Here is a 17,066-nt window from a genome sequence, read left to right on the forward strand (position 1 = left end):
ACCAGTGTCAAAAGAGCATACTTTCTGTTTTCTTCTAGGAGATTTTTGATTTCAGGTTTCACATTTAAGTTTTTAATCCCCTTTGAGTTTATTTTTTATGTGATGTAAGAAAATAGTCTAGTTTCATTCTTTTTCATGTAGCCCTCCAGTTTTCCCAAAGCCATTTATTGAAGAGGATGTTTTTTCCCCATTGTATAGTCTTGGCTGTATTTCATAGAGCCATATAGTTCAGTTCAGTTCAGTTCAGTCGCTTAGTCGTGTCCGACTCTTTGCGACCTTGTGAATCGCAGCACGCCAGGCCTCCCTGTCCATCACCAACTCCCGGAGTTCACCCAGACTCACATCCATCGAGTCAGTGATGCCATCCAGCCATCTCATCCTCTGTCGTCCCCTTCTCCTCCTGCCCCCAATCCCTCCCAGCATCAGAGTCTTTTCCAATGAGTCAACTCTTCGCATGAGGTGGCTAAAGCACTGGAGTTTCAGCTTTAGCATCATTCCTTCCAAAGAAATCCCAGGTGTGGGTTTATTTCTGGACTATTCTGTTCCATTGATCTGTTTTTGTTTTTGTTGTATTAACATATTGTTTTTATTACTATATTTTTGTTGCATAGTTTAAAATCAACTATACAACAAAATTATAGTGTGATACCTCCAGTTTTGTTCTTCTTTTTGAACAGTGTTTGGCTACTTAGGGGGATTTGTGGGTTCTATACAAGTTTTGAGATTATTTGTTCTGATTCTGTGAAAAATGCCTGTGGTGTTTTGATATGCATTGCATTGAATTTGCATTTTAACAATGTTCTTCCAATTCATGAGCGTTGTGTATCTTTCCATTTACTTGTGTCATCTTCAATTTCTTTTTTCAATTTTTTATAGTTTTCAGATCTGCTTCTTATATTGGACCCTTGTGTTCTATACTTCTTGTAGCACACACGGGGTTTGCTGGATCTAAGTGTCATTTTTCTTTTTGACTTTCGTCCACGCTTTTGCTTCTCCATCGTACACCTCGGAATTTTTAGTTCAGGGGCTTCTTTTGTGAGAGAGATAAACCCATCCATTTATAGATATACCAAAAGCATCTAATATTCACATTAATTTTGTTTATCTTCATCTCCCTGAATGGCCTAACATTATTTTCAGAAGTATTTTGTCATCTAATTAAACAATATCTGTATAGACCCAGATGAGCTCTTTCATCATCATCCTTGTATTTTCTTCAGTCTGTCTCCTCTAAATTGTTTCTTTTGGAGTCACCGTCCCTGAATGGCATAGCATTATTTCAGAAGTATTTTGTATCTAATTAGACAGCATCTAATATAGACCCAAATGAGCTCTTGGATCATCATCCTTGTATTTTCTTCAGTATGTATCCTCTAACTTGTTTCTTCTTTTGGAGTCATTCTTCATAAATGTCTTGACCTTGTCCCTTTAGGGCAGAGATATGCTGTTAAACTGGCTCTCTAAAGAACGAAACTAACAAAAAGTTCTGGTTTTTAGTATTTGCCCATTTTCTAAATAAGTACTCCCATGGCTCATTTGAAGCTATTAACATGGTACTACGAAGTGCAGATTTGGGGAGATATGACTCATATGAGCTGGAGCAGCAGCTCTGACACAGCACTGCTTTAGGGAAACACAATGGCAGCCTTCCATCTACAATTATGGAACCACATTGAAATCAACCCAGTAACATTCTGAGTTTTGATACCGATCTTTGTGCCTTTGCTACTCAAACATAACCCCGGTTTCTGAAATCTCTTTCTAGAGCCATTGGGGTTTTCAAGGTGTGATTTTCTCATTGCTCTTGTTATGAACTCTGCAATAGCATGCATCTCAATAGCTTTCTGGATCCCATCTTCCGTAGGATAATTCTATTCTTGGTCCTTGATCCTATTCTTTTGGCCTCACTACTTTGGATCTCAAACAGTCCTTCTAATATGGAAACAACTAAAGCAAGGATGATAATGAGATATTGTTTGTAGGCATCAGCTTTGAAAATAATGAATCCTCAAAAATGCTAATCTGCTACGATGAGTTTTATATAGTTATTTCATTCTGCACCTCTAATCTAACACTTTTAGGGGACAATACATGGGATCTCTTAACGCCATTCCTTTCAAAGAAAGCATCCTATCAGATTTAGTCTGTTTCTCTTATTTATTTATTTTTTAAGACTCTAAGTCCTAAGTTATCTTTGACAGACTGTAATCATGGGTTTGCTGAATCTCTAGCTGGCTCCTTGCTTTTGATATATTGAAAAAAAGTGTTTTTATTTGCTTTGACATTCCTTGAAAGGTAATCTTCAAAGTTGTTTTTGAGGGAAAACATTTTATTCCAAGATAATACTCCATCTGTAGGCTATTTTGAGGGCTTTCCTGTCATCTTCACTCTGCTCGTCTGACCACGTTTTGAAAGGTGATCTTTTACAGGGATGGTTTATGGCATTTGACTTGTAGTATTTACTGCTTGTGTGTGAAGCTGCTCAAAAGAGCAAAATTTCAAAGCTGTGTTATATCCAAATTGACAGAGCTGGTTGAACTTTAAACAAATGAAAGCGTGTACCATTTCCCCTACAATAACATCATCGTTTCCCTTTATTAGCCATGCCTATGGTTTTGAATCACAGCCTGCATTTTTCCTGGGTTTATAGTAAGGAATTTGGTATGCAGTCACTAGGATTCTTGTAGGCTATTGGCTTTCTTTATTTTAATTTAAAATGATTTTGCAACTAATACCCACATATTGCTACCATGTTTTTTATCTCTAATATTTAACTGTTTCTCTTGTTTCCTCACTCTCATGAGTGTACTAAAAGTAATGTTACTGTGATGATTATTACTCTGAGGCTCACTCACCATTAATCTTTTTTTACTACTTCCTACACACTAGACTGCACAAATAGAACAAATGTCCTTTCCTAAAAGGTTTTCACTACATCTTCTAAGAAGTAGATTCCAATAATCTCTCGACCTTCTGGTGCTAAACTATAGGCCTATCAATTTATGTTTGGGTAATTACAACCGCATTGTATTTTTGTCTGAAATGTGATTTAAAAGTTTTACCTTAGATTCAGTGGAATCAGCCATCAATTTTTCCCCAAAGCTGATGAAATCAAATCATCTGGGAGCTTTTTCAAAATGCAAAATATCCCAAATATTCTGACTGAGGCTCTTGAATCCCCAAGTAATTCTGGTATGCAACATGTTGTTTAATGTGTAGATCTGTTGACTTTTTCAGTCATTTACTCAATAAACATTTAATTTCTTAACATGTATGAAGAGATGTGATAGTGAAAAGAGTCAGGAAAAGTAGATTCATCATAAAAAAGAAAGACATAACATTTATAGCAACATGGATAAATGTAGAGATCATCACACCAAGTGAAGTAAGCCAGAGCAAGATAAATATCATATGATATTGCTTTTTTGTAGAATCTTAAAAAAAAACCCTGAAAGATACAAATGAAGTTATTTCCAAAACAGAAAGAAACTCACAAACAGAAAACAAACAAGTTTGTGGCTAGCAAAGGGAAAAGGGAAGTAGAAGGAGGGATAAATTAATAAGTTGGGATTAACATATACACACTACTTACATAAAAAAATATAACCAACAAGGACCTTCTGTATAGTGTAGGGAACTCTACTTAATGTTTTGTAATAACCTATAAGGGAAGAGAAGTATGTGTGTGTGTGTGTGTGTGTGTGTGTGTGTGTGTGTGTGTATTTGAGAAAAAAAAAATCAAAATTTTATTGGGCTTTTTTACACTTACTATATAGTTTAGAATTGCTTTTATTTCAAATGATATAAGGTGGGGGCACGGAAATTCTAGAGAAGGGAAAGGCTACCCACTCCAGTATTCTGTCCTGGAGAATTCCCTGGACTGTATAAACCCATGGGGTCGCAAAGAGTCCCACAGGACTGAGCAACTTTGAGCGACTTTCACTTTCACTTCAAGGTAGGAGATGGTGCATAGGAATGTTTTTGAAATTCAGGACTTTTAAAGGTTTTAATCTGGCTGGCCCTGCTTTAAGAAAAATGGGGTGATTGCTTTACACTGGCAAAATGAGGGACTGTACCCCCCCGTCTATCCTCCAATCCCTGACAACTTGATCTCTGTACCATGTCATAGAAGTACTGGTCTAAAAGACCGCAGTTCAGTTATAGGATTGAAAATAACAATCCTACTAATTCTCTTTTCTCATATGACTTCTATGTCATATTAGAATATGTCCTAATGTGTCAGAGACATTTCTGACGTTTCTCATCCAGAGCTGCTTTGGTCCTGGACTTCTGTTGTCTATCCTTTGTGAAGGGCTTGCAGCTAATAATCACCACATTCTGATTATCCTCATCGTCACCTGTTTGTGATGCCAGTTTTACCAAAGCCCTCAATACCAAATCATTCATTTTCTCTACTTCATTATTTAGCCTCTGGCATTGGTATAGACAAATATTTGTCAGTTGCCTTGGTCTAATCGAAACCTACAAAATCTTTATATTAGGCTGTCATGGAGATGGCTGGTTGTTCATCAGAGATCCTGGTTCCTTAGAAAGGAGTATTGTTATGGCTACGCAAGCCATCTTGCCCTCAGGCACATAATGTGAGAGTACAGACCTGGCTCATATAGGGCTTTCTGGTGATCCTCATTCTCTCTTTTCCCTATTCTCCCTGCTGGAATTCCATATTCAGAGTGACTAAGCCACTTGCTTGATAATGTCAGTTTCCAAGAACACACACAGACAAAATGCATACCTGATGGTGATCAATCAAATGGATAACTAATGGTGATGTGCATTTGATTCCAATCCCATTTAATATTTCTCTTTATTGGTTAAAAGGAAATCTTAAATACAAATGCAATGACATTGCTCAGTAGTTTTATTTTAAATTTAATCTGGTAGTGACTTAGAGATCTAATTCTTTATTAGAAATCCAGTTATTAGATATTAAGAATCTTAATTATCCCTTAAGGGATGGAAGGACCTGGATTTTATAGATGATATAGGATTTGTTAGCAGAACCAGGACTTAGAATCTGTATTGCCAAATTCCTAGTTTTGAACAGTTTTTACTATTTCATTTTGCCTAGCTTCTTCAAGAAAGACAAAGAAGTAGAAATATTTTCTTTTCCAAACAATAACGTGTGAATTTTGTATTGGGTTCCAAATTTCTTTTAAAACAATGGCCCAGTACAAGTTTGTTTTCCTCTGATGGAAGTCAAAGAAATAATGAGTTTGTGGTCTGAAGAGAGAGAAGAGACAGTTTCTATGATCTAGCAATTCATATCTCTGCTTTGGAGCAGAAGGGGATGATAGACTGATACTGAATCAAAGCATCAAGTGTGTGCTGCTGCTGCTGCTAAGTCGCTTCAGTCGTGTCCGACTCTGTGCGACCCCATAGACGGCAGCCCACCAGGCTCCCCCATCCCTGGGATTCTCCAGGCAAGAACACTGGAGTGGGTTGCCATTTCCTTCTCCAGTGCATGAAAGTGAAAAGTGAAAGTGAAGTTGCTTAGTCGTGTCCGTCTCTTCGTGACCCCATGGACTGTAGCCCACTAGGCTCCTCCGTCCATGCAATTCCCCAGGCAAGAGTACTGGAGTGGGGTGCCATCGCCTCCTCCGCAATTGTGTGCAGTAGATATAAAGGTCTTTTGAGTTTGGTTGCTATAAAGTGATTTTAAGGCATTGATATTGCATATCCAAGATGGGAGTATAAGGAATTCTCAGATGTTGGAGATGTACTCAGAGGGTGAAAAAAAAAAAAGAAAATTTTCTAAATAAATATATTTTGATTCAGTTTTAAAGAAGAGCTTTCTAATGGTCAAAGATAAATAGAGACAGAATTTCTGATATTTTCTCCCTGAGTTAGGGAACTACTAAACTCAGTATCGATGATTGTGAAAACTTGGTCAGGAGGTGGGGTAGAGGTGTTTCAGATGACAGATGGGTGGCAAGACTACGTGACAGTTTTTCCACAGTGATCTTTGCCGTCCCTTTCTAGCTTGAGATTCTGAGATATGCTTGTGAACTGCATGCTGTTAACTGCTCAAGATATGTTAATTGGTCAGAGTTTCTTCTTTTTCTTAACACGTCATCTTGTCTTTAATGCCTAATACATGCTTTTCCAAAAAATTTGAGGACTCCTAGAAAGTTGAAAGAAGGAAAACTTCACTGTAGTTTAGTCATCTGTATTACCAGGTTTTCGTAGCTGCAAACACAGAATAGGGTCTAGCTTGCTTAAGAGAAAAGGAATTCACCTGAAAACATTAGGTAGGACTGACTTTTCTCTCAGGGACCCAGTAGGCATGCTGATAATGACCTACAGTGATTTTATGGGGCCATGAAAATATCTTAATTTCTTTTAAAATCTGAAGGAGAAAGAATTTTTAGGTTGGAAGAATTTTTATTGTATGATGCTGTATCTATCTTGATACCAACATAGTTATAAAGTATGATTATATACATATATACAGACGTGTACGTGTGTCTGCCTGTGTGATGGAGGAAAAGGCTGATGTAGACAGAGGTGCAGAGGACCCATTATAGCCTTAAAGAGCACTGGCTCAGGCTCTGACGCTGCCCACTCAAGAACTCTACTAACCCAGTGGATACACATGAGCACTGACTGCTCCTGGACAACCCCAGTTCCCGCCGCTGGCACAGGATCCACCGCCTTCACCTGAGTCTGATGGTGGGTCTTCTGCCCCCATTACCTCTGATGGCGGGCAGGGATCTCAGCTCTTAGAATGGATTGCCAGATAGATTCTGTGAAGTGCATGCTTCTAAACCAAAAATTTTCATGTGCCTGAGGTATGGTATGTAATTCTAATTCAGAAAGATACATGCACCCCAAAGGTCCATCTAGTCAAGGCTATGGTTTTTCCAGTGGTCATGTATGGATGTGAGAGTTGGACTATAAAGAAAGCTGAGCACCGAAGAATTGATGCTTTTGAACTGTGGTGTTGGAGAAGACTCTTGAGAGTCCCTTGGACTGCAAGGAGATCCAACCAGTCCATCCTAAAGGAGATCAGTCCCGGGTGTTCATTGATAGTGTTATATCCACTGACTCAATGGATATAAGTTTGAGTAAATTCTGGGAGTTGGTGATGGACAGGGAGGCCTGGCATGCTGCAGTCCATGGGGTCACAAAGAGTCAGACACAACTGACTGAACTGAACTGAGATCAAAGACTATGAAAACTTTTTTTAAGAAGCCAGTGCCCCACTTTTATTTATTTTAATGATGAAGAAATAAGCCCATTAGTTCATCTATTCAATATTCAAGACATTTCTTGTGTGCCTCCTCTGAACTGGGTATGGTACCTGTGACAGGATGATGAATATTTGTCTAGCAGTTATCTAAATAATGCTATGGATTAGTGGATATTCAAATAGAATGTGCCTGAAATAAGCATCTTGTATGAATTTTATATAGTGAGAATTCTTTCAAGATTTTCTGCAACAGGATAGGAATACTTTTAGAGCTCTTAAAGGTTTTAGAAAAGTGGCATTCAAAACAATTTCAAAATGGCACCATAGATGAACATCTTCTCTTCATTGCCAATTTGTTAGATGAAATATTGTTGATCATTGTTTTAATGGTTATTTCCTTGAGTACTAATGAAGTTGAACATTTTTCCTTATGTTCATTAATGAGTTCTTTCTGCATTTTGATTTTGATATTTAGTGTTTATATAAAATAGATTTCGATGTATTGTATTTGCTGCAAATAATTTCACATCTGCTTTGCTTTTTAATTTTTTCTTTTTATGTTTTTTACCTAGGGAAGTTTTTTTAATAGTCCAATCAACCTGTCTTATTCTTTCTAATTTCTTTTAGCACTTATGTACTTCAGAAGTAGACTTGCCCTCTCCAACGGGACATATAAATAATCAATTCCATTTAATTTATTTTTAATGTTGCATTTCACTTGTATTTAGTTCCATAAAGTGTTTGCAATTTATATCTATATCTAATGGGACATATTAGATTTTTGTTTCAAAAGATAGGCAATTATCTCAACACTACTTATTAAACAATTTCTTTTTCATTAATTAGTGGTGTCCATTTTATGATACCCTGAATTTAGATTTCTTTTCTATGCGCTTTCATAAAGTCCTATGCTCATTTGTATCAATTTCTATCAAAATGAAAATAGCTAGTTTTTCCCCCTTCAAATTTTCTGAGGGCAGGAATTACGTTTTCCCTTCAATAACTAGCATAGTGCTTGGCATATGACAGGCATTAAATATATGTTGAATAAATGCATAAAATAGGATGTTTCTGGGGTATCTTACATGACAATTTCTAAGCCAGTTCTGTACTATGTTAAATGTTGTGTCACAACAGTGTATTTTATCATTAGCTAGAACAAAACATCTCATTAATATTTATAGTCACAATTTTCTTTATGATCCATAACTTTCTTCAAGTAAACTTTAGAAAGTTTTGACAGACTCTAAAATTACCCCTACTAGAATTTTGATTTGAATTGAGCTAAAAATTTAAATTTCAGGAGTAGTGATATTTTTGTTGTAAGTACTTTCCCACTCATGCATGTGTTATAGTTCCTTATTTCCTTTATAGCTTTTAATAATTTTTTTACAGAGTTATTCATAAGTACTTTGTTGGTTTTGTTGTTACTGCTGTAGTGAGTCAGGATGGTTGATGCCACTGGGCGTTGCATTTAGAAAAACACCAATACAGTATACTAACGCATATATATGGAATTTAGAAAGATGGTAACAATAACCCTGTGTACGAGACAGCAAAAGAGACACTGATGTATAGAACAGTCTTATGGACTCTGTGGGAGAGGGAGAGGGTGGGAAGATTTGGGAGAATGGCATTGAAACATGTATACTATCATGTATGAAACGAGTCGCCAGTCCAGGTTCGATGCACGATACTGGATGCTTGGGGCTGGTGCACTGGGACGACCCAGAGGGAGGGTATGGGGAGGGAGGAGGGTTCAGGATGGGGAACACATGTATACCTGTGGCGGATTCATTTCGATATTTGGCAAAACCAATACAATATTGTAAAGTTTAAAAATAAAATAAAATTAAAATGGGGAAAAAACAGAACAAAACAAAACAAAAAAATATTTAAGAAAAAAATTTTACTTTCTGTTTATTGCTGTTATATTGAAGTTGTTACTGCAAATTTATCTTGTATCCTGAGAGTTTTCTTGAGTCATTGTCTAAATTCTTGTAGAAAATTGTTTGTAGTCTTTTAGTTGATGTGATGATTGTCAGCACTTGAGCATAATCTCATTTTTAGTTTTGTAAATCCTATTTTGTTTTTACGGTAAGGGGTGGAAATTGAAGACCAAAAGTAAGATTTTAAAAGTCTGCTTTTAGTTATATAGCCAGTGGGAATTTGCTGTATGATGCACAGAGCTCAAATCCAATGCTCTGTGATAATCCAGAGGGGTGGGAGGTGGGAGGAAGGTTTAAGAGGGAGGCACAGTATTGTAAAGTGATTATCCTTTAATTAAAATTTAATTTTTAAAAAGTCTACTTTTGAGATAGGGTTAAATTTTCACATCTATTTCAGAGACAGATAGATTCTAGTAATTTTCCTATGTGTGTATATAATGTATAATATCCGTGAAACAGGTTTTAACTGCTGGATCTTTTAGGGGACAAATACTTGAGTTTTTTCAGAAGCAGAGAGGATCTCCACACTATACAACATCCTGACATATATGTCATCTCTTCCTAGTCCTTTCTAAACCCCACCCCACTTAGCCTTTGCCTTTGGCATATTATCCCCAAACTTCTCACTGATGGGACTCTTGACCTGGAGTCACCAGGTTGTCTGAGATCAACAACAAAGCATCTCAAGCCCAGCATGCTTTCATGGGGCAATGTGGAAAAGGCAGCTATCCAGCTCTGACTTTGGCTATATCCCCATCACACCAGAACTCCTGAGTAGAGGGCGAATGTGAGTTATGAGAGTCTGCCCCATTTAGGGCCACAGGGGATGGATATAGGAACCCAGGAAGCATAAAGTAGAGCCCAATGGAGGCTACTCCATTTTAAAAATATTGCCTGATTTATTGCTAATCAATAATATTCAATTTAGTTGAATATTATTGAAGTTGAAGTTGTCTAAGATAGAATTTTCTATTTTCTAAAGAAAATTTTATTTCCTAATTAAGGCCAGTATTGTACTTGATCATTTATTGTGAAGGCAATGATAAGTGTTAAATAGGGCTTCTGTTTGCATTCACTGTGTGAGATATTTATTTAAGACAACCCAACACCTTGGTGGGTTCGGGTAAATTAGTTCTTGTTTCATGATGGGGGCTGAGAAGTAATAAATAACAAGATAAAGGGGAAAAAACAAGTATGAAAGACTCAGGCTCACGTAACACCATTGATACTTCTGCATCATAAACATTTATTCTTTCTACTTTCACAGTTATCCAGTTTACATTCCGTGTATTTCATCATCACTATGTGAGGGATTGCCCTTCCCCTGCGTTCTTTACTTGTACTTTTGGAAGTTATTTTAAGGACTGTTTGGACACTCTGAGACTACACTGGCCTCTGAACATCCACACTGCAAGGTTGACTCCTTACTTTTGTGATTGTCGTGACACCTCAGAATATCAAGAGATGTGTAGTCTGAGTGATAAGAACAAGACACAGGAATCCATATGTGTATAACAGTGTCCAATGCTTAGTTTGCTGCTGCTGCTGCTGCTAAGTCACTTCAGTCGTGTCCGACTCTGTGCGACCCCATAGACGGCAGCCCACCAGGCCCCACCGTCCCTGGGATTCTCCAGGCAAGAACACTGGAGTGGGTTGCCATTTCCTTCTCCAATGCATGAAAGTGAAAAGTGAAAATGAAGTCGCCCAGTCGTGTCCAACTCTTAGCGACCCTACGGACTGCAGCCTACCAGGCTCCTCCATCCATGGGATTTTCCAGGCAAGAGTACTGGAGTAGGTTGCTATGCTTAGTTTAGGGTGAATTTAAAAAGATAAGATAATGAATTATGGTTTTTTTCCAGTGTTAAAATAAGTCGAATGAATAAAGCTTCCTCGCACACCTAATGAAAATGATTAACTAGACCAAAGTGTTTTTTTTGCAGAGTCTACCTGAAAAAAGCTTAATATAGTGAACTCATGACTTTTGTACATAACTGGCATATTATTTTAATCCATTGTGTTTAGAAATCAGTAGATGGTTTACATTTTCTTTAATTAGCAACTGATTAGTCTCATGCTTTCTCCTGTTATGAAACTATTTTTTCTAACACTTCAAGGCAGTTCTGGATCTCTTAGACTCAATATATTATAAATCTTAAGAAAAACCATGATAAGGTGTTTTGTTTTCCCCAAATTAAATAAAACCTGGTGTTTGATTTAAAGCTAACTGTAGTTTTCATTCCCCTGTATTAAAAACCATATAGAAAGAAATAATGAGGATGAGAGTGAGAAAATCTTAACATCACATCTGCATTGTTGACATGACTAGGAGAAAGTTTGTTTTGAATAAAATACAGCAGAAAGTACAACTTTAACTCAATAAAAGTTATTGCTCTTTTGTTGACAGACAAAATTAAATTTGGTAATTGATGGTATATTTACAATTTGAAAATTATCATCCTTGATAACAAAATAAGAAAAAGAACCAGGTGGCATTTTTTAATACACGTATTGAACAGCACATAATAAATATTTTGATAAACCACGTGCCATAGTGGTGGTAAAATGCCTAAACCAGATCATTGGGTTCAAATTTAAATACTGACACTTAAACTAGCTGTGGAATTCTGGGTTACCTCAGAATTCATTGTCCAGTTCCTTTCTCTGCCAATTCCTTCCCTGGTGGCTCAGTTGGTAAAGAATCTGGCTGCAGTGCAGGAGTCCCAGGTTCAATCCCTGGGAAGATCCCCTGGAGAAGGATGGCTAACCATCCAGTATTCTTTCCTGGAGAATTCCATGGACAGAAGAGCCTGGTGGACTATATAGCCCATGGGATCGCAAAGAGGCAGACGTGACGGAACGACTTTCACTTCACTGTCTATATTGTACGGGTAATAGTATCTCACAGGGTGGTTTACTGGGGATCCCAAAGGCCACCCTTAGTCTCAATTATTCGTTAGAAGGGTTCCCAAGATTCAGAAAAGCTGTTATACTCACAGTCATAGGTTGGTATTGGCATATACACTACTGATACTATGTATGATAGATAACTACTGAGAGCCTACCGTATCGCACAAGGGACTCTAATCAGTGCTCTGTGGTCACCTTAACGGGAAAGAAGTCCAGAAATGAAGGGATATGTGTGTATGTGTAGCTGATTCACTTTGACCATGTTGTTTAGTTCTTCTGTGTATCCTTGCCACCTCTTAATCCCTTCTTCTGATAGAGAAGAAGAGATTGTTACTGTTTCTGTCCTTTATCGTGCCCATCCTTGCACGAAATGTTCCCTTGATATCTCCGGTTTTCTTGAATAGGTTTCTAGTCTTTTCCATTCTGTTTCACTTCTCTGTTTCTTTGCATTGTTCATTTGAAAAGGCCTTCTTATCTCTCCTTGCTATTCTCTGTAACTCTACGTTCAATTGGGTATATCTTTCCCTTTCTCCCTTGCTTTTTGCTTCTCTTCTTTCCTCAGCGATATGTGAAGCTTGGCCTTCTTGCATTTCTTTTCCTTTGGAATGGTTTCTCTGCCTCCTGTACAATGTTACCAACCTCTATCCATAGTTCTTCAGGCACTCTGTCTACCACATCTAGTTCCTTGAATCTATTCATCACCCCCACTGTCTAACCATAAGGGATTTGATTTACATCATACCTGAATGGCCTAGCAGTTTTCCCTACTTTCTTCAATTTAAGCCTGAATTTTTGCAATTAGGAGCTGATGATCTGAGCCACAATAAGTTCCAGGTCTTGTTTTTACTGACTGTAGAGAGCTTCTTCATCTTTGGCTGTAAAGAACATAATCTGATATTGGTATTGACCATCTGGTAATGTCCTTGTGTAGAGCCGTCTCTTGTGTTGTTGAAAGAAGGTGTTCGCTATGACCAGCATGTTCTCTTGACCAAACCCTGTTAGCCTTTGCCCTTCTTCATTTTGTATTCTAAGGCCAAACTTGCCTTGTTATTCTATCTGTTGACTTCCTGCTTCTGCGTTTCAATCCCCTATGATGAAAATGACATCCTTTTTTGGTGTTAGTTCTAGGAGGTGTTGTATGTCTTAAGGGCACCTGCGTGTGTGCGTGCTCAGTTGTGTCTGACTCTTTGCAATCCCCTCGTCTGTAGTCCACCAGGCTTCTCTGTCCGTGCGATTCTCCAGGCAAAAATACTGGAGCAGGTCACCATGTCCAGCTCCAGAGGATCTTCCTAACTCAGGGATCAAACCCATGTCTCCTTTGCCTCCTGCACTGGCAAGCAGATTCTTTACCACTGAGTCACCTGGGAAGCCCCTAAGGGCACATGGGGATGTCCTCAATTCTCTCAGCCACCATGTGTGGCCACATGTGTGAAGTGGTCACATGTGGTCAGCCAGGGAAGCTCAGCTGACCTCTGGTGTCTAGAGCTTTATTAGAGGTCAGTCACTGAATTCACTATTCAGATTTCAGCCACTCCTCTTCAAGCAAAAACAGGTGTTCACCATAAATGTATCTGGCCCACCTGGAGCAGCAGAAACATGTATGGAGACTCTCTTATCAGTCAGCCTATTCCAAGAGTTCAGAGGTTATCTTCCAGGAGCTGGACTAAGACCAGTTCTGAAGAAGGACCTTTCTTTAGAAAAGGTAGCATTTCAGTAACTCAACTGCTGAGTTAACCCTTGCCTGCCCAGTAGTTATGAGGAATAAATGAGTTGATCCAAAAACTTAGAATAGTGCTTGGTGCATGTAAGCAAATAAATGAGTCAGCTAGAGTTCTTTCCTGTAGACCTCTGTGAGCTGAACAAAGATTAAGTTGAATACAAATAAGAAATAGCTGTATTCCATGAATCTTGTGATCATAAGTCCTCTAGTTTGGAAGAATGGGCATTACAAGCAAATTAAATATTTTACCTAGGAAAGAGGCATTCCTATAGAAGAAGCTATTTGCAAAGCAGAAATAGAGACACAGATGTAGAGAACAAACGTATGGACACCAAAGGGGGAAGGAAGGCTGGGATGAGTTGAGAGATTGGGATTGACATGTATGCATTATCGGTGCTATGTATAAAACAGGTAATGAATGAGAACCTACTGTATAGCACAGGAAATATACTCAGTGCTCTGTGGTGACCAAAGTGGGAAGGCAGTCCAAAAAAAGGAGGGGATATGTGCATATGTATAGCTGATTCACTTTCCCGTACAGCAGACATTAACACAACATTGTAAAGCAACTATACTCCAGTAATTTTTTTTTTTAAGAGGAGTTCCTGGTGAAACACCAGATCCTAACATTTGTCTTTTTGTTCTTTGCAGAGCTCTGAAATCAGCAAGGCAGTAATAAAAGAGTAGAAGTATTTGAAGAATACAAGAAAGCAGGTACGAGAGTGGTTCTCAATAATCAACCCATAGTATTGATTTAGATTGATGATTTATTCAAACCTACAGCCCCCATTATAAAAATATTTCACAAAAATGCAAGTTTGATGTTTTAGAATGTATGTGACTGCATATTATAGATAGATGATTGTATCCTAAAGAGGAACTTATTTTTATGTATATATTAAGTCAATTTTGAGGATTTCAATTAGGCCAGGCCAAGGGAGACATGGGCTTCCCTTGTGGCTCAGCTGGTAAAGAATCTGCCTGCAGTGCAGGAGACCTGGGTTCGATCCCTGGGTTGGGAAGGTCCCCTGGAGAAGGGAAAGGATACCCACTCCAGTATTCTGGCCTGGAGAATTCCATGGAGTGTATAGACTATGGGGTAAGCAAAGAGTCAGACACGACTGAGCAACTTTCACTCAGGGAGATATGTGAAGGAATTAATTATTATTATTTATTATTAAATTGACACATATTTATAAAAGGCCTGCTATATGGCAAACACTCATCTATGAGATATTTGGTGATCATAAATTTGGACAAAACAGGCATACTCTATTCCTGCCTTCATGGTGCTTGTAGTCCTGTGAACATGACATGAAATAAACAAACAAATGTCAATATGTAAATAAAAAGTGTGGTAAATGTTATGAAGAGAAATTCTGTAGGGAAAATACTGGGAAAGAAGAGAGGAATCTATTACAGATGGACTAAACAGAGGATGTTTCTGTGGAAGATGGTGTTAAGCTAAGAGCCGAAGTATAAAGGAAAGAGTCCCAGGTAGAAAGAACAGCAGCGAATAAAGAACATAACTGACCAAGATTAAGGAGGGTCACAGAGGTGGAGAGAAGCCAAAGATGAAGCTGTGTTGAAAAATGAGATGGAGATTTCCCTGATGACCCAGTGGTTATGACTCCATGCTTCCAGCGCAGGGGATACAGGTTCGATCCCTGCTCAGGGAACTGAGATCCCACATCCCCTGTGGTGCAGCCAAAGAGAAAGGAAATGAATGAACATGAATATGGCAATCAGCCTAGTCCCACAGGGTCTTCATGGTTATGCTAGAAGCGTCTTCAAACCAGCTTTGCTTGGCCACTTTTTGCCCTTGGGATTTCTGTCCTATGTCATTTGGTCTTTCTTCTGGTCCCCTGGGTGTATTAATAGAAGCTTTCAAATCTACCACCCAGCCCCACCCTCCTACATCTCCTGCCAGTGTACAGCATGAAAGGCTTATGACTGTGCAATAAGGTTCTCAGTGAGTCCCAATACTAGTTCCATGATCTGTTCTATATAAAATGGTTTGGGATCATAAAGGTTTGAAAATTTCTGAATACTTGTACCACTCTTAGGAGCTTTAAACACACATGAACATAGGTTCTGGGAAGTTCTGTAGTATATATGTATATGAATGTGTTTGTGTGTGTGTGTGCACCTTTACTGAACTTGCTATAACTTAACCATTATTTCCAGGTTTACATTAGGAACTGTTTTAGAAGTTTCTGTCTTAGAAATACACATTTTAAGGGGTTCCTTATCCTCCTGAGGCTGGCCTGCTTTTAGGTAACTTGACCTGTTTTATGGATTTGCACATTAAGTTGTGTTTAATAATTTTCTAGAATCTGGATAATTCAAACCAGAAAAAAAAAAAAAGTCAAACTGTTTGCTTCAGTGGTTTAGCTTTTCAGGCAGAAGACTTTTCTTGACCTGAATTATATGGTTAATTGCTTCAAATCCTGATTATACTTTGCATGTAAAAATAATACCTGAAAGTACCAATAAGGAATACTGGAGTAAAAGCTTACTAAGTAATCCACCCTTATGGCAGAAAGTGAAGAGGAACTGAAAAGCTTCTTGATGAAAGTGAAAGAGGAGGGTGAAAAAGTTGACTTAAAGCTCAACATTCAGAAAATGAAGATCATGGCATCTGGTCCCATCACTTCATGGCAAATATATGGGGAAACAGTGGAAACAGTGTCAGACTTTATTTTTTGGGGCTCCAAAATCACTGCAGATTGTGACTGCAACCATGAAATTAAAAGACGCTTACTCCTTGGAAAGAAAGTTATGACCAACCTAGATAGCATATTGAAAAGCAGAGACATTACTTTGCCAACAAAGGTCCGTCTAGTCAAGGCTATGGTTTTTCCTGTGGTCATGTATGGATGTGAGAGTTGGACTGTGAAGAAAGCTGAGCACCAAAGAATTGATGCTTTTGAACTGTGGTATTGGAGAAGACTCTTGAGAGTCCCTTGGACTGCAAGGAGATCCAGCCAGTCCATTCTGAAGGAGATCAGTCCTGGGTGTTCTTTGGAAGGATGATGCTCAAGCTGAAACTCCAGTAATTTGGCCACCTCATGCGAAGAGTTGACTCATTGGAAAAGACTCTGATGCTGGGAAGGATTGGGGGGCAGGAGGAGAAGGGGATGACAGAGGTTGAGATGGCTGGATGGCATCACCGACTCGATGGACATGAGTTTGGGTGAACTCTGGGAGTTGGTGATGGACAGGGAGGCCTGGCATGCTGCAGTTCATGGGGTCACAAGTAGTCAGACATAACTGAGCG

General features: G+C 38.5%; 1 protein-coding gene across 3 annotated transcripts in view; it reads left to right on the forward strand.

Annotated features, from left to right (window-relative positions):
* INPP4B (inositol polyphosphate-4-phosphatase type II B) overlaps positions 1–17,066 on the forward strand; it is a 714,114-nt gene that overhangs the window by 243,972 nt on the left and 453,076 nt on the right. For all 3 annotated transcript variants that reach the window (XM_019977498.2, XM_070769067.1, XM_019977497.2), the window contains exon 2: positions 14,438–14,500. The gene's annotated coding sequence lies outside the window, so the exon portion shown is untranslated. The remainder of the gene's footprint in view (positions 1–14,437; positions 14,501–17,066) is intronic.

The sequence above is a fragment of the Bos indicus genome, chromosome 17 (genome assembly GCF_029378745.1).
Source record: "Bos indicus isolate NIAB-ARS_2022 breed Sahiwal x Tharparkar chromosome 17, NIAB-ARS_B.indTharparkar_mat_pri_1.0, whole genome shotgun sequence".
Taxonomy (NCBI): Eukaryota; Metazoa; Chordata; class Mammalia; order Artiodactyla; family Bovidae; genus Bos; species Bos indicus.